At 45.7% G+C, this 17,915-nt stretch overlaps 1 protein-coding gene across 39 annotated transcripts in view; it reads right to left on the bottom strand.

Moving 5' to 3' along the window:
* CELF1 (CUGBP Elav-like family member 1) overlaps window positions 1-17,915 on the bottom strand; it is a 106,136-nt gene that overhangs the window by 84,255 nt on the left and 3,966 nt on the right. For 31 of the 39 annotated variants that reach the window (XM_074401463.1, XM_074401462.1, XM_074401461.1 and 28 more), the window contains exon 1: window positions 12,387-12,559. The exons of 1 other annotated variant lie outside the window; for it this stretch is intronic. The gene's annotated coding sequence lies outside the window, so the exon portion shown is untranslated. Of the gene's footprint in view, window positions 1-12,386; window positions 12,561-17,915 lie in introns of those variants that run through there. 7 more of the 39 variants (XM_074401440.1, XM_074401438.1, XM_074401437.1 and 4 more) reach the window with 2 other exon arrangements.

Below are 17,915 nucleotides of genomic sequence, written 5' to 3' on the forward strand. Positions count from 1 at the left end.
TATTTTTAGTAGAGACAGGGTTTCACCATGTTGGCTAGGCTAGTCTCAAACTTCTGGCCTCATGTGATCCACAACTTGCACGACATGCACAGCCCTGTTGATAAAGCTGAGCACGGTGGCTCATGCCTGTAATCCCAACACTTTGGGAGGCCAAGGCAGGAGGATCACTTCAGGACAGGAGTTCGAGACCAGGAGAAATCCCATCACTACAAAAGCTACACAAATTAGCCCACGTGTACTGGTGTGTACCTGTAGTCCCAGCTACTGGGAAAGCTGAGGCTAGAGGATCACTTGAGACCAGGAATTCCAGGCTATAATTGCACCACTGCACTCAAGTCTTGGCAACAAAGAGAGATCATGTCTCTATTGCAATAGGCCAGGCATGGCGGCTCATGCCTGTAATCCCAGCACTTTGGGAGGCTGAGGCAGGAGGACTGCTGGAGGCCAAAGGGTCAAGACCAGCCTGGGCAACACAGTGGGACCCCATCTCTACAAAAAAATATAAAATTAGCCAAATGTGGTGTTGCACACCCATAGTCCCAGCTACTTGGGAAACTGAGGTAGAGAAGGATCACTTGAGCCTGGGAGGTTGAGGCTACAGTGAGTCATGATCACACCACTGCCCTCCAGCCTGAATGACAAAATGAAACGTTGTCTTGGAAAATAACAACCAAAAAAAGCCCAAAACTTTACAAATCCAGAATTTGATGAAGTGTAAAATAAACAAATATATACTCGGGGCCTCCACAGCACAGCAGAGGTTAAAAAATAACTAGAATTCCATAAGGAAACCTCCATTTAAAAAAGATTCTAAGTCAATTCTATGACAAGGCCAAAGTTGCTTTACAAAGGTCTCATCAAGGAAACCGTCTTCAAGGCAGGCATGGTGGTATGCTTCTGTAATTAATCCCAACTATTCAGGAAGCTGAAGCAGGAGGATTGCTTGAGCCCAGGAGTTTGCACCAGTCTGGACTACATAGCAGACCCATGGACTGCCATCCCAACCCCATCTCTTAAAAAAAAAAAAAAAAAAAAAAAAAAAAGGATGAAAACTGTTTTCAGCAAATAAGGACTCTTGATACAATATAATTTACAAAGCAAATAGCTAAAACTGATTAAGTCTTAAATCTGCATTACAACTCTAAATATTAGAGCCCTTCTCCCTACTCAACTCTAGTCACTTTAAACTAGAGAGACCCAAGTGTCCCCTATTACAAATCCAATATATTCATTTGTAATTTTCAGTTTTCTTTGAACACAGAAGCCCCCTTTACATAAAATAGAGACAGTGAACATGAATCTAGGAAACCATATTACCCAAGTATTCCACAAGGAACAATGCCCTGTATAGCAAAGCATTTCAGACACATATATCTTATCCCTTAAGCCATAACAAACACAAGAAAATGCAAAACAAAATGCACTTATAAGAGGAAACAAAAGGAACACAGACATAGTAGCTGCTGCTCATCTATGTATGACACTGCTGGGCATTTTACCTGTGTTATTTATTTCACTTGGCTGAAATGCACTACTGATCCAAGAGACAAGTGATATGCCGATTTTTTATAAATGGAAAAAGAAACAGCATTATCAATACTTTATCGGGCACTGTTCAGTGCCTAGAATAAGTTACCTCAATTAATCCTCACATTAACTATTCTGAGTTGATGTCTCCTTTTTAAAGACAGGAAAATAGGCCCAGAAATGTTCAGTGGTGGTACTCTAAACCCACTGTTCCAAACTGTCACGGCTATCCTTCCCAGGCTGTGCTTATAAAGCCCATTCAAGTCACATCATTCTTTCAAACCATTTCCTGGTGTGTTTTTTTGTTTTGTTTTGAGACAGAGTCTTGCTCTCTGTCACCCCAGCTGGAGTGCAGTGGTGGGACCCAGCTCACTGCAACCTCCACCTCACAGATTCAAGCTATTCTCCTGCCTTAGCCTCCCGAGAAGCCAGGACTATAGGCGCGTGCCACCACACTCAGCTAATTTTTTGTATTTTTAGTAGAGATGAGGTTTCACCTTGTTAGCTAGGATGGTCTCGATCTCCTGACCTCGTGATCCACCTGCCTCGGCCTCCTGAAATGCTGGGATTACAGACGTGAGCCACTGCGCCTCACCAATTCTTCAGATTTTAATCAAAATTTTCTTATTTCTATTATACTTGCCTTTTCACCATACAGTATACTGATATACTGTAACTACAATACATGTGTTCTGGTAACTATAGGATTATATTAATAGCAAACAACTAGGATCTGGTAGACATTCCATTCGGCAAAGCTAAAGAAAGTTAATTCCTCAAATTTTATTTGTGAAATACTTGAACTTCCATGATATATTCTATTTATATTACCAAAAATTATCAAGAGTGGCTCATGCCTGTAATTCCAGCACTTTGGGAGGCTGAGGCAGGAAAATCACCTGAGGTCAGGAGTTTGAGACCAGACTGACCAAACAAGGTGAAACCCTATCTCTACTAAAAACACAAAATTAGCTGGGTGTGGAGGCACATGCCAATAATCCCAGCTACTCAGGAGGCTGAGGCAGGAAAATCACTTGAACCGAGGAGGCAGAGGCTGCAGTGAGCTGAGATCACGCCACTGCACTCCAGCCTGGGCAACAAGAGCAAAACTCAGTCTCAAAAAACAAACAACAACAACAACAACAACAAAAAAAAACAAGAATCAAAGAATAGGCCACGTGCAGTGGCTCATGCCTGTAATCACAACACTTTGGGAGGCCCAGGCAGGCAGATAACTTTAGGTCAGGAGTTCGAGATCAGCCTAGTCAACATGGTGAAACCCCATCTCTAATAAAAATACAAAAATTAGCTGGGTGTGTTGGTGACCGCCTATAATCCCAGTTACTTAGGAGGCTGAGATGCAACAATAGATTGAACCCCAGAGGCAGAGGTTGCACCACTGCACTCCAGTCTGGGTAACAGTGCGATACTCCATCTCAAAATAAAAATTAAAAAAAGAATCAAAGAATAGTTCTGAATAAAAGAATGGTTCATGTTGTTTGGGGAAAAAGATAAATATGTCCCCTCTGACATAAAACAAGTCCTATATGTTGGTGAGGTTCAGTGGCTCATGCCTGTAGTCCCAGCACTTTGAGAGGCTGAGGCTGGAGGATCACCCAAGCCCAGAAGTTCAAGACCAGCCTGGGCAACATAGTGAGACCCATATCTCCACAAAAAATAAAATTAGCCAGGCATGATGGTGTATGCCTCTGATCCCAGCTACTTGGGAGGCTGAGGTGGGAGGATCGCTTGAGTCTCAGAGAGTCAGAAAGAGCTGAGATCTCACCACTGCATTCCAGCCTGTGTGACAGAGCAACAATCTCTCAGGAAAAAAAAAAAAGTCCTATGGGTTAAATACTGTGAAGGCGAAGCAGTATACCTCTTTAAAGCAACTGAAGAACTTCCTGGACAAAACTTCCATGCCCAAGGATTAATATTAAACTTCTTGAGTTTAATATTACTACTGGAGAGTAGTATTATTAAATACTGTATAGTACTACTAATACTAAAGAGTAATATTAATACTGGAAAGAAAGAAAACTGAGAGGGTAGGTTCTAAATGCAAAGAGAGGAAAAACAGATACTCAAACAGACCAAAATCAGTTATGAATCTCCAAGAAGACAAGTAAAAGCTTATCTTTTTTTTTTAAAGATAGAGTATCGCACTGTTACCCAAGCTGGAGTCCAGTGGCGTGATCACGGCTCACTTCAGCTTCAACCTCCTAGGCTCAAGCAATTCTCCCGCCTCAGCCCCCCAACAAGCTGGGACTATGCCATGTGCCACCACAACCACTTTTTTTATTTTTTTTCTACAGAGTCCTGCTAGGTTGCCCAGGCTGGTCTTGAACTCCTAGACTCAAGCAATCCTACCACTTCAGCTTCCCCAAGTGCTGGGATTACAAGCGTGAGCCACTGTGCCCAGCCTACATTTTGATGTGTCTACCTCTTCATCTTTTTTAAAAATAATCCTTCATCATCATTTTTTTTTTTTTAATTAGAAGTCCCACTATGTTGTTCGAAGATAGTCCTGAACCCCTAAGCTCAAGGTGATTCTCCCACCTTGGCAAGTATCTGCAATTATTACAGACCCAAGCCACCGGGCCTGTTTTGTTTGTTTGTTTGTTTAGACAGTCTCACTCTGTTACCCAGGCTGGAGTACAGTAGCACAATTCTGGCTCACTGCAACTCTGCCTCCTGGGTTCAAGCAATTCTCCTGCCCCAAACTCCCAAGTGGCTGGGATTACAGGTGCCTACCACCATGCCCATCTAATTTTTTAATTTTTACTAGAAACAGGGTTTCTCCATGTTGTCCAGGCTGGTCTCAAACTCCTGACCTCAGGTGATCCGCCTTCCTTGGCCTCCCAAAGTGCTGAGATCACAAGCATGAGCCATCACACCTGGCTGGGCTAATTTTTACATTTTTAGCAGAGATGGGGTTTCATCATGCTGGCCAGGCTGGTCTCAAAACTCCTGACCTCAGGTGACCCACCTGTCTCAGCCTCCCAAAGTGCTGGGATTACAAGTGTGAACCACCACACCCGGCCAAGATAAGCTTTTAAAGCGGGGCCCAAGGGCACAATCTCACTGCTGCCTCGGCCTCCAGGCTTAAGCAATCTGTTCACCTCAGCCTCCTGAGTAGCTAAGACTACAGGTGCACACCAACACACCTGGTAATTTTTATATTTTTTGTAGAGATGAGGTCTAGCTATGTTGCCCAGGCTGGTCTCAAACTCCTCAGCTCAGTATTGTTACTCTACAGCCTTTGTAGAGTTTAAAGAGTTTGAAGATGGCATATAGGCTAGGAGCAAGAGATGGTGAGTTGTACCAGGATTTATCGATACAGAACAGGCTCCTCTAGAGGGATACAAAGCACCGCCAATTCCTTTGAGTTTTAAGCAATCTGCCTGACTCAGTCTCCCAAAGTGCTGGGATTACAGGCATGCACCATTATGCCCAACCTCTATCATATATATAGATATAAATTTTTTAAGAGAGAAAAATAGGAGAAAGGCCTTTCATGCAACTCACAGATACTCTCAGTAAGTTTCTTCACACTAGAACAAATTGAGAGACCTATGAGTATCTTTGAAATGTTCATACCTGAAAGTATTATTTATTCTAACTAAGCCATTAATGAAAGATTTACAAATTTATCTGTGCACAACACAGAATACCTAGAAACTGGTTCACCTCTCTAACAAAGCCATTCATATGCTATACAACAAAGGCAAAAACTTGTCAATTCTTGTTCTCTTCATGTGATACTTTTCAGTATACAACACATTTTTTGAAAATGCTGTACATCAAAGACAGGAAATCTGACTAGATTAGAAATTTAAAACGTGGCCGGGCGCGGTGGCTCAAGCCTGTAATCCCAGCACTTTGGGAGGCTGAGGCAGGTGGATCACGAGGTCAAGAGATGGAGACCATCCTGGTCAACATGGTGAAACCCAGTCTCTACTAAAAATACAAAAAATTAGCTGGGCGTGGTGGCGCGTGCCTCTAATCCCAGCTACTCAGGAGGCTGAGGCAGGAGAATTGCCTGAACCCAGGAGGCGGAAGTTGCAGTGAGCTGAGATCATGCCATTGCACTCCAGCCTGGGTAACAAGAACAAAACTCCGTATCAAAAAAAAAAAAAAAAAAAAAAAAAGAAAAAGAAATTTAAAACGTTATAAACAGTGATTTGCATTATTGTTATAGACTACTTTATACATGCTGGTTTTTTTTGTTTGTTTGTTTGTTTGTTTGTTTGTTTTTTTGAGACAGAGTTTCGCTCTGTCACCCAACCTGTAGTGCACTGGCATGATCTCAGCTCACTGCAACCTCTGCTCCCAGGTTCAAGCAATTCTCCTGCCTCAGCCTCCCAAGTAACTGGGACTACAGGCTAATTTTTGTATTTTTAGTAGAGATGGGATTTCGCCATACTGGCCAGGAGAGGTGGCTCATGCCTGCAGTCCCAGCTACCTGGGAGGCAGAGGTTGCAGTGAGCCGAGATCATGCCACTTGCACTCCAGCCTGAGCCACAAGAGTGAGACTCCAACTCAAAAAGAAAAAAGGAAATTCGTCCTGATACATACTATAACATGATGCATGGACCTTGAAAACGACATGCTAAGTGAAATTAGCCAGACACAAAAAGCCAAGTATTGCATGATTCCAGTTACATGAAATATCTAGAATAGGCAAATTCACAGAAACAAAGATAGACTGAAGGCTACCAGAGGTTGGGGGAAGGGGAAAATGGAGTGTTATTGCTTAATGGTTACAGAGGTTCTGCCTGTGGTGATGAAAACATTTTGGAAAGATCACCATGATTACTGCACAACATCTGAATGTAACTCATGTCACTGAACTGTATGTGTAAAAATGGTTAAAATGACCTAAATGTAAGACCTAAAACTATAAAACTCCTAGAAGAAAATGTAGAGGGAAAACTTCATGATACCACTGGATTTGGCAATGATTTCATGGATATGACACCAAATCCACACGCAACAAAACCAGAAATAAACAAATGGGACTGTATCAGACATAAAACATTTTGTGTATCAAAAGATAAAGTCAACAAAGTGAAAAGGCAACCTACAGAATGGGAGAAAATATCTGCAAATCATGTATCTAATAAGGGGTTAATATCCAGAAAGAAAATATATAAGCTAGGTGTGGTAGCTCATGCCCGTAATCCAAGTACTCTGGAGGCCAAGGCGGGTGGATCACCTGAGGTCGGGAGTTCAAGACCAGCCTGACCAACATGGCGAAACCCCGCCTTAAAATTAAAAAAAAAAAAGTATTGGCAAGGATGTGGAGAGACTGGAACTCTTGTGTACTATTGGCGAGACTGTAAAATGGTGCATGTGCTATGGAAAGTAGTACAGGGGTTCTTAAAAAAAAAATTCCAGTGGCCTGGGTTCTTTCAAAATAATAAAAATTAAAAATAGAATTATCACTTGACCCAGCAATCTCACTTTGGGGTACACATCCAAAACAACTGAAAGCAGAGGCTCAAATAACTATTTGCACACCAATGGTCACAGCAGCACTACTCACAATAACCAAGAGGCAGTTGCAACCTAAAAGTCCATTAGTGGATGTCGTGCATAAACAATATGATATATACACCCAATGGAGTATTAGCCTTAAAAAGGAAATAAATCTGGTCACATGCTGTAACATGGATGAGCCTTGAGGACATCACATTAAGTAAAATAAGTCTGTCACAAAAAACAGACATGGCGTGATTCACTTTCTGAGATTATCTGAAGCAGTCAGATTTGTAGAAACAGAAATAATGGTGGTTACCAGGGGCTAGGGGGAGGGGGAAAAGTGGAGCTGTTGTTTAATAGGTATAGAGTCAGATACACAAGACGAAAAACTCACACATCTGTTTCCCAACAGCGTGAATGTACTTAACATCACAGAACTGTACACTTAAAAATAGGTAAGGTCGGCCGGGCGCGGTGGCTCACGCCTGTAATCCCAGCACTTTGGGAGGCTGAGGCGGGTGGATCACGAGGTCAAGAGATCGAGACCATCCTGGTCAACACAGTGAAACCCCGTCTCTACTAAAAATACAAAAAATTAGCTGGGCATGGTGGCGTGTGCCTGTAATCCCAGCTACTCAGGAGGCTGGAGCAGTAGAATTGCCTGAACCCAGGAGGCGGAGGTTGTGGTGAGCCGAGATCGTGCCATTGCACTCCAGCCTGGGTAACAAGAGCAAAAATCCGTCTCAAAAAAAAAAAAAAAAGAAATAGGTAAGACCGGGCCCGGTGGCTCACGCCTGTAATCCCAGCACTTTGGGAGGCTGAGGCGAGCGGATCACCTTAAGACAAGAGTTTGAGACCAGCCTGGCCAACATTGTGAAACTCTGTCCTGTAATCCCAACTACTCAGGAGGCTGAGGCAGAAGAATCGCTTAAACCCGGCAGGCGGAAATTGCAGTGAGCTGAAATCACGATACTCCACTCCAGCCTAGGCAACGAAGTGAGATTGTGTCTCAAAAAAAAAAAAAAAAAAGGAAAAAATACTGACCAGGCGCAGTGGCTCAAGCCTGTAATCCTATCACCTTGAGAGGCTATGGCGTGTGGATCACCTAAGGTCAGGATTTCAAGACGAGCCTGGCCAAAATGGTGAAACCCCATTTCTACTAAAAATACAAAATTAGCTAGGCGTGGTGGTTCATGCCTGCAATCCCAGCTACTCTGGAGGCTGAGGCAGGAGAATCACTTGGATCAGGAGACAGGCTACAGTGAGCCAAGATCGCTCTACTGCACTCCAGCCTGGGCAGCAGAGTGAGACTCCATCTAAAAAAAAAAAAAAAATTTAGGTGTGGTGACACACACAACCAGTGGTCCCAGCTACTTGAAGACTGAGGCGGAAGGACTGCTTGAGCTTGGAGGTTAAGGCTGCAGTGAGCCATGGTCATGCTACTGTATTCCAGCCTGGGTAACAGAGTGAGAACTGTCTCAAAAAATAAACAGGCTGGGTGCAGTGGCTCACACCTGTAATCCCAACACTTTGGGAGGCCAAGACAGGAAGATCATTTGAGCCTAGAAGTTCAAGACTGTACCCCTGTACTCTGGCTTGGGCAAAAGAGACTGTCTCAGGAAAAAGAAAAGAAAAAAAGAAAAAGAAAAAGAAAAGCAGAGCAATCTGGCAAAGACCTGAGAAGAGAGAGCAAAGACCTGAGCAGAGAGAGGTCTGGTTCCAGGTGACAGCTCTTCTCTTTCCAAGGCACTCTATCACTACCACCTTCACAGTCTCACAAGGTAAGAGTTAAATAAGCTGCAGTGGCAGTCACAGGAAGGCACATGGAATTTAAGACTCACACTCCATATTTAGCAGCAGACCCCAAATCTTTGTTAAGGGAAAAAAAGAAAATCACAATCACAATTAAGTGTTAGGTCTCTGCCACTTTCCTTTCCTCCTCCTGTTCCAGCTCAGCTTATGTTATTTTTATGGTTTTTTTTTTTTCTTGAAACACAGTCTTGCTCTGTTGTCCAGGCTGGAGTGCAGTGGTATACCTTTTTAGTATTTTTAGTAGAGATGAGGCTTTGCCGTGTTGGCCAGGCTGGTCTCGAACTTCTGACCTCAAGTGATCTGCCAACCCTGGCCTCCCAAAGTGCTGGGATTACAGGTGTGAGCCACTGCTTCTCGCCTCAGCTTACGTTTAAAAAGAAAAACTTCTCTGCTCCTGTGCTAGGATATCCACTAGCCTATCTCTTATGGGCAGAAGCTATTAAACACAAAACACCATTAAAAATGTGCTTGTTGGTGAGGCACGGTGGCTCACATCTGTAATCCCAGCACTTTGGGAGGCTGAGGTGGGAGGATAACCTGAGGTCAGGAGTTCAAGATCAGCCTGGCCAACATGGTGAAACCTTCTCTCTACTGAAAATACAAAAATTAGCCCAGCGTGGTGTCAGGCACCTGTAATCCCAGCTACTTCGGAGGCTGAGGCAGAAGAATTGCTTGAACCCAGGAGGTGGAGGTTGCAGTGAGCCGAGATCACACCAGTGCACTCAGTCTGGGTGACAGAGCAAGATTCCATGGGGTGTGGTGGGGTGGGTAACAGGGAGCAAGGGTGAGGAACCATCACAACACTGTGACTAAGATAAACCTATTAAGGGAAGATAATAAGCATTTTTTTTTTTTTTTTTTTTGAGACGGAGTTTTTTGCTCTTGTTACCCAGGCTGGAGTGCAATGGCAAGATCTCGGCTCACTGCAACTTCTGCCTCCTGGGTTCAGGCAATTCTCCTGCCTCAGTCTCCTGAGTAGGTGGGACTACAGGCACATGCCACCATGCCCAGCTGATTTTTTTGTGTGTTTTTAGTAGAGACGGGGTTTCATCATGTTGACCAGGATGGTCTCGATCTCTTGACCTCGTGATCCACCCGCCTCAGCCTCCCAAAGTGCTGGGATTACAGGCTTGAGCTACCGCGCCCGGTGATAATAAGCATTTCTACAGCATATAAAAAGGATGGACAAGATAAAGACTTAACATTAAAAATCATCTCTGAGTGGTGGCACTATGGGTAAGTTTCTTCCTTTTCTGACTTATCTGTATTTTTGATAATGAATCCATAACTTCTGTAGTAAGAAAAATAATGAAAATCTTTAGAAAAAAAATCATTTTGGCTAAAAATTTTACTGTCTGCCTATTACATCACGGGTATTTCACCACGTTACTGAAGCTGAACTGATACCACGTGAGACAGATGCTGTTTCCTTCATTCTGCAGGTGAGAATAAACTAAGAAGCAGAACAGTTGAGTGACTTGCCAAAGTTGTATAAGTAGTAAATGACAAAGGAAGGATTACGATCCAGGCCTAGTTCTAACTTTGAGTCAGGATCCTTTCCCATTTCATTACAACTCAAAGACTGCATTATTACTCATGATATAGTTTAAAAAAATAGTAACAACCTTGGGCAAGTAAGTCACTTAACTTCTAGGGCCCTCAATTCCCTCATCTAAAAAGTGAAGGGGTTCAAGAAAAGATATTCCAACTCAAACAGCCTTTCGTTTCTGGATCTTAAATCTAGAACACATTCCATTTTGCGGAAACAGATTCCAATCAAAAGAAAACCCTGGGTTTTCTTTAAAGGGGCCAGAATGAATGGCTGAAGAGAAGTTGAGGCCTATGCTCTGGGCCAAAGGCCATTCTTAATGGAAACAGGTGGTGGACTGTCATTAGGAAAGAACCACTAGGGGAACCATACATAATCTTCCTGGTTAAAGCAACAGCTGAAAGCTCCAGCTTTGCTTTACCAACAGCGCTGCTTCAGTCTTGGCTAACTCATGATCAGAAACCACATACTAGGTAAGTAAAACTAGACGAAAGAAGAAAATCACCGTAGCAACAGTTTGTGCATGCTATTGTTAACTCTGATTTTCTGAGTGGACTCATTAACGCTAAAACAGAAAGGTTGATTTCTAAATGGAGACGCCTTCATTCTCACCAAAGGTGAATGGGGAAGATAAACTTCCATAGCACTCGGAGAAAAGCTACACTTGTGGGAAAGTGGAAAGCATCCAATTAAAGCCTTCCCAATTCACGGAGAATCAAAGACAGTGAAAAAACCTTTAAAAGGTGAAGTTCCGGCCGGACGCCAGTACTTCGGAAGGTCGAGGCGGGCGGGTCACCTGAGGTCGGGAGTTTGAGACCAGCCTGACCAACATGGAGAAACCCCTGTTTCTACCAAAAATACAAAAATGTGCCTGTAATCCCAGCTACTCGGGAGGCTGAGGCAGGAGAATCGCTTGAACCCAGGAGGCGGAGGCTGCGGTGAGCGGAGACCGTGCCTTTGCACTCCAACCTGGGCAACAAGAGCGAAACTCCGTTCCCCCCCCCCACGCCCAAAAAAGGGTGAAGTTCCTGTAAAAGATTCATTAGGCATTTGTAACCTCCTACAATATACACATTATAAAGCATTTCATGCTCTTTAAAACTGTTATACAGCCTTTTTGCTCGAAGGTAATAAACCTACAGCATAAACTCTCCTGGCGAGAAAGATATTCTATTTTGCGGAAACGGATTCCGACCAAAATCTCACCACATTCCCCCCCAACTACGGGTATGAGCCTAAACCAATAAGAAGCTCCTTAGAGCATGTGCAATGGTCTCGGAGAATTAAAACAACATCCTGCTCGGAGGACCACAGCCAAGACACCACTGGCTTTAAATTCAAAGCCTACACGACCGGCTTGAAATTCAAAGCCTGGTCCCTAGCGAAGAAAGCGCTTTAATGCGCTCCCCGCGCTTCCCGGTGCGAGATTCCTGCCCAGCAACCAGGCCACGACTCGGTGAGCACCTGATGCGGGGGGAGGGCGAGCCAAGGCCTTAGCGGATCTGGAGCTAGGAACTAGGGGCTCTCGAAGCTCCGGAAAAGCGCTGCCATCTAGGGGTCTGGACCCTTCGACACCCCCGGGGTGGACACCGAGAACACGTGAGGCGACAGGAGCAGAGATGGGGTGTCCCGAGCAAGTAGCCTGGGTCCAGCACGACAGCCAAGAAGAAGAGGGAAAAGACGGTGGCCCTGGGCAGGGCACAGGCCTCTGAGCTCAGAGGGTGAAGGTAAAGGGCGCGGGGAAGGAAGCCAGGCCACGAGGAGGGCGGGTCTCCCTGGGCGCTGAGGCACGCGCCAGGCAAGCGCGACAGGACCCGGGGATCCCGGGACCCCGACATGCGGGAGGAGATCGCAGCCCTGCCCCGGGGCGCAGGGAACAAGGAGCGGCCGCGCCCGGCGAGCCCAGTGACCCGCGGCCTCTTGAACCGGACCCGCCCCGCGGCGCCTCCCTCTTGCCTTCTTTCCCTCCCTCCCTCCTTCCCGCGGCCCGTTATCCTGAGGCCGCAGGACTCACCAGCGGCTGCACCTGAGCCCGCCGCTGCCTCAGCTGTTGCCTGAGCCTCCGCAGCCGCCGCCGCCGCCTCGCTGCTGAGGCCGAGTCCCGGGGGAGCCTCCGCGTCCCGCCGCCGCTGCCACTGCCGCCAGAGCAGAACACCCCAAAATGGCGGCACTTCCGGCACCTACCACCGGCGGGGAGGGCCGAGGAGGAGGGGGAGCTCGGCGAGGGGGAACGTATCACCGCGGCGCCGCCCGCAGCGTAGATGCGAGCGGAGCGCGGCGTAGGGGCGGGCCGAGCGCCGGGCGCTGCAGCGCCCCCTCGGGCTGCGGAGTGGAGGAGCAGCCGCGCCTAAGCCCCTGGGGCCGCGGGCGGAGCCCTCTGCCGTGGGAGCTGCAGGGGCGCATCTCTTTGTCTTCGAGCCCTACTGGAGGGAAGAGCAGGGCCTGGGAATCTGAAGTTCTCGACTCCGCCCACCGCACTCACAGGAGCTCTTAGATGACCCTGGTCGGCAAGGAGGCACCCCAACTGGGCACTGAATATGAGCATAATAAGATATTTGTCGAATAAGTGGATGAGTGAAGGAGTGAATGGTGCTTGGCCAGCGCTGGACACATGGCACGCCCCTTTTTGCACAGCAGACAAGCAACAGCATCCAGGCTTTCCTTCTTTGCTGGGATGTGGGTATGTGTCCTGCAAGTTCAGGGAGTGTCTTTTAGCAAGATAATCAGTGTGAAGGCACAGCCTGGCAAAGATCACTGCGACGCCAGGAAGTTCACAAGGATTCTATTAAGAGGATGATTGCTCAGCCATAACCTGCTTTTCGCAGAAAAAAAGAAATATATATATATATTTATTTTTTTTTCTTTTTTTTTTTTTTTGAGACAGAGTTTCGCTCTTATTACCCAGGCTGGAGTGCAATGGCGCGATCTCGGCTCACCGCAACCTCCACCTCCCGGGTTCAGGCAATTCTCCTGCCTCAGCCTCCTGATAGCTGGGATTAGAGGCACGTGCCACCATGCCCAGCTAATTTTTTTGTATTTTTAGTAGAGACGGAGTTTCACTATGTTGACCAGGATGGTCTCGATCTCTTGACCTCGTGATCCAGCCGCCTCAGCCTCCCAAAGTGCTGGGATTACAGGCTTGAGCCATCGTGCCCGGCAGAAATATATATTTTTTTAACAACTCACTTGTTCGGAGTTACTCAGGAATCCCTGGGTCTAGATGGAACGCAGATAGTACATTTCGTTATTGTTTAAGCAAACATTTATTCTGTAGGTTCCAGACCTTGTGAGGCAGTTAAATGCAGATTAAGAAAAAAACTTTGTTCTGGAAGCTTCTGGCCCCATCGACATGCAGATAACTCATGGGATGGTTTCTCTGTAACATCACCTGACTTTCCAGAGAATATAATTTTTATACCCACGAATACTGATTATACCCTACCTTACCACAAACAACAAATGGGTTTCCAAGTGGAAGCCTCAAGAGTTTTCCTCTTCGCCTTTGGGGTGTGGGGAGAAGTAACCACAGTTTTTCTGGTACGATATAGCCCTTAAATTGTACATGATCATATTCACTAATTGTACTGGGTAGTTTTGTATACATTCATAATGCTAATATATGATCTTGCTAATATTTTACAAGACTGAAAACATTCTACATAGACCATTATAGCTTACAGAATGTGGTCAAAAATATTACCATATATTTGTCACCCAGCTGCTATAGGTTGTAGAAATGTTTCAAGCAGAGAATCTGTCTCCTTTTGTGCTCCACAGAATCATGTGGATATCCACATGGCTCACTTCCTCACCTCCTTCAGACTTTGACTTAAATGTCACCTTCTTAGTCCAGCCTTCCCAGAGCACCCTATTTTAAATTGCTTGCATGCATATTTTAAATTGCATATGCACATACACGCACCCATGCTTTTAATTCATCTTTTTATTTTTATCCAAAACACTTATCATTATCTAACACAGTATTTTTTTTTTTTTTTTTTTTTTTGAGACGGAGTCTTGCTTTGTGGACAGGCTGGAGTGCAGTGGCATGATCTCGGCTCACCGCAACCTCCGCCCCCTGGGTTCAGGCAATTCTCCTGCCTCAGCCTCCTGAGTAGCTGGGATTACAAGCACGTGCCACCATGCCCGGCTAATTTTTTTGTATTTTTAGTAGAGACGGGGTTTCACCATGTTGACCAGGATGGTCTTGATCTCTTGACCTCATGATCCACCCGCCTCGGCCTCCCAAAGTGCTGGGATTACAGGCTTGAGCCACCGCGCCCGGCCTTATACAGTATATTTTGTACTTACATATTTTACTTGTTTTATTGACTAGCCCAGAAGGTAAACCAAAAGGTAAACTTCATGAGGATAGAGGTATTGTCTGTTTTTTTGTTTGGTTGGTTTGGTGTTTTGAGATAGTGGGCATGAGCCAGCCTATTTATTTTTCTTTTTAAAGAGATATCACTATATTGCCCAGGCTAGTGTATAGTGGCTCTTCACGGGCATGATTCCACTACAGATGAGCACAGGAGTTTTGACCTGTTCCATTTCCATCCTGAGACGGTTCATCACTCCTTAGGCAACCTGGTGGTCCCCCACTCTCTTGAGGTCACGATGTTGATGCCAAATTTAGTGCAGACACCCGATCAACATATTGCACTATAGCCCAGAACTCTTGGATTCAAGCAATCCCCCTGCCTCAGCCTCCTGAGTAGTTGGGACTACAGGCACATGCTACCTTGCCCTGCCCTTGTCTCTAAAAGAAAGAATGAAAATGCTTAAGTCTGGGTGGTGCTGCGAGCATCACACTACATCACTTCTGGAGGCCTACAGCCTATGACATCAGGTTGTCTGTCCTGCTTTTAATAACAGACTCATCAGTGGTTGAGGTGACCTCAGCCTGATCCCTCTATGGTCAAGTTTCCTATGAGTGTTTTATCTAATGCTTGTATCCATTGATGACTATTGACTAGATCTGTTATTTTACCAAAATGCTGATTTTCTGATTCTATACTTCTTCCCATATTTACTAGCAGGAAGTCTCTTGTAAAGAACTTTTAGCCAGGTGCAGTGGCTCACACCTGTAATCCCAGCATTTTCAGAGGCCAAGGTGGGCAGATCACAAGGTCAGGAGTTCAAGACCAGCCTGGCCAACATAGTGAAACCCCATCTCTACTAAAAATACAAAAATTAGGCTGGGTGCGGCAGTTCACGCCTGTAATCCCAGCATTTTGGAAGGCCGAGGTGGGCAGATCACCTGAGATCAAGAATTTGAGACCAGCCTGGCCAACATGGTAAAACCCCATCTCTAAAAAAAAAAAATAATAATACAAAAATACAAAAGTTAGCTGGGTATGGTGGCCCATGCCTGTAGTCCCAGCTACTCAGGAGGCTGAGGCAGGCTGAGGCAGGAGAATCACTTGAACCCAGGAGTTCGAGTTTGCTGTGAGCCAAGATTGTACCACCACAGTCCAGCCTGGGTGACAGAGTGAGACTCCCTCTCAAAAAAAAAAAAAAAAAGAACTTTCTCTCACCGGTAGGATTTTGGTTACCCTGAAATATGGTTCATAGAGGAAAGGCAATAGAGGGTAGGAATTTTTGTCTATTTTGTTCACTGATATAGTTCAAGTAATGGAAGATTGTTTGGAAAATACAGGCTACTCAGTACTTTATTTATTTATTTATTTTGAGACAGGTTCTTGCTCTGTCACCCAGGCTGGCAGGCAGTGGCATAATCATGGCTCACTGCAGCCTTGACCTCCCTGGCTTAGGTGATCTCCCTATCTCAGCCTCTCCAATAGTTGGGATCCCCATCACATGTGGCTATTTTTTTAATTACTTATAGGGATGGGGTCTCCCTATGTTACCCAAGCTGATCCTGAATTCCTGCACTCAAGCAATACTCCCACCTCAGCCTCCTAAAGTGCTGGGTTTACAGGTGTCAACCATCGTTCGGCCAGTAAATATTTTTCAATTGAACGGAATTCCTTATATTGGAATACTATGTAACTTTTTTTTTTTTTTGAGACAGTCTCTCTCTCTGGCCAGGCTGGAGTCCAGTGGCACAGCTTGCTCACTTTAGCCTTGACCTCTTGGGTGCAGGTGAACCTACCATCTCAGCCACTCAAGTAGCTGGGACTACAGGCATGTGCCACCATGCCCAAGTCATTCTTTTTTTTTTTTTTTTGAGACGGAGTTTCGCTCTTGTTACCCAGGCTGGAGTGCAATGGCGCAATCTCGGCTCACCACAACCTCCGCCTCCTGGGTTCAAGCAATTCTCCTGCCTCAGCCTCCTGAGTAGCTGGGATTACAGGCAAGCGCCACCATGCCCAGCTACTTTTTTGTGTTTTTAGTAGAGACGGGGTTTCACCATGTTGACCAGGATGGTCTCGATCTCTCGACCTCGTGATCCACCCGCCTCGGCCTCCCAAAGTGCTGGGATTACAGGCTTGAGCCACCGCGTCCGGCGCCCAAGTAATTCTTAAATTTTTTGTAGAGATGGGGTCTTACTCTATTGCCCAAGCTGATCTTAAACTCCTGGGCTCAAGCGATCCTTCCATCTCAGGTAGATGTGAGCCATGGCATCTGGCCTATGTAACTTATTGCAAAGAATAAAGTAAATCAGGCCGGGTGGGGTAGCTCAAGCCTATAATTCCAGCACTTTGGGAGGCCAAGGCAGGTGGATCATGAGGTCAGGAGTTCAAGACCAGAACAGATCACGAGGCCAGGTGTTCCAGAGGAGCCTGGCCAGCATGGTGAAACCCCTCTCTACTAAAAACACAAAAAATTAGCTGGGTGTGGTGGCACATGCCTATAATCCCAGCTACTTGGGAGGCGGAGGCAGGAGAATTGCTTGAACCCAGGAGGTTGAGGCAGGAGAATCTCAGAGATTTCAGTGAGCTGAGATCATGCTACTGTACCCCAGCCTCGGCAACAAGAGTGAAACTCCATCTGAAAAAAAAAATTGCTGGCTAGGCACAGCGGGTCATACCTGTAATCCCAGCAATTTGGGAGGCCAAGGTGGGTGGTTCATCTGAGGTCAGGAGTTTGAGACCAGCCTGGCCAACATGGTGAAACCTCGTCTCTACTAAAAATACAAAAATTAGCCGGGCAGTAGTGGTGAGCACCTGTAATCCCAGCTACTCCAGAGGCTGAGGCAGGAGAATCACTTGAGCCTGGGAGATGGATGTTACAGTGAGCTGAGATCATGCCACTGTACTCTAGTCTGGGTTAGAGAGTGAGACCTTGTCTCAAAATAATAATAATATAAAAAATTCTTATAGCATCATTCAGTGAAAAAAACTGTGATTTAAAATTTGCTGGGTGCGGTGCCTCATGCCTTGTAATCCCAACACTTTGGGAGGCTGAGGCAGGCCTATAACTTGAGATGAGGAGTTTGAGACCAGCCTGGCCAACATGGTGAAACCCCATCTCTACTAAACATACAAAAATTTGCTGGGTGTGGTGGCACATACCTGTAATCTCAGCTATTTGGGAGGCTGAGGCATAAGAATTGCCTAAACCTCGTAGGAGGTTGCAG

The sequence above is a fragment of the Saimiri boliviensis genome, chromosome 6 (assembly GCF_048565385.1).
Source record: "Saimiri boliviensis isolate mSaiBol1 chromosome 6, mSaiBol1.pri, whole genome shotgun sequence".
Lineage (NCBI taxonomy): Eukaryota > Metazoa > Chordata > Mammalia > Primates > Cebidae > Saimiri > Saimiri boliviensis.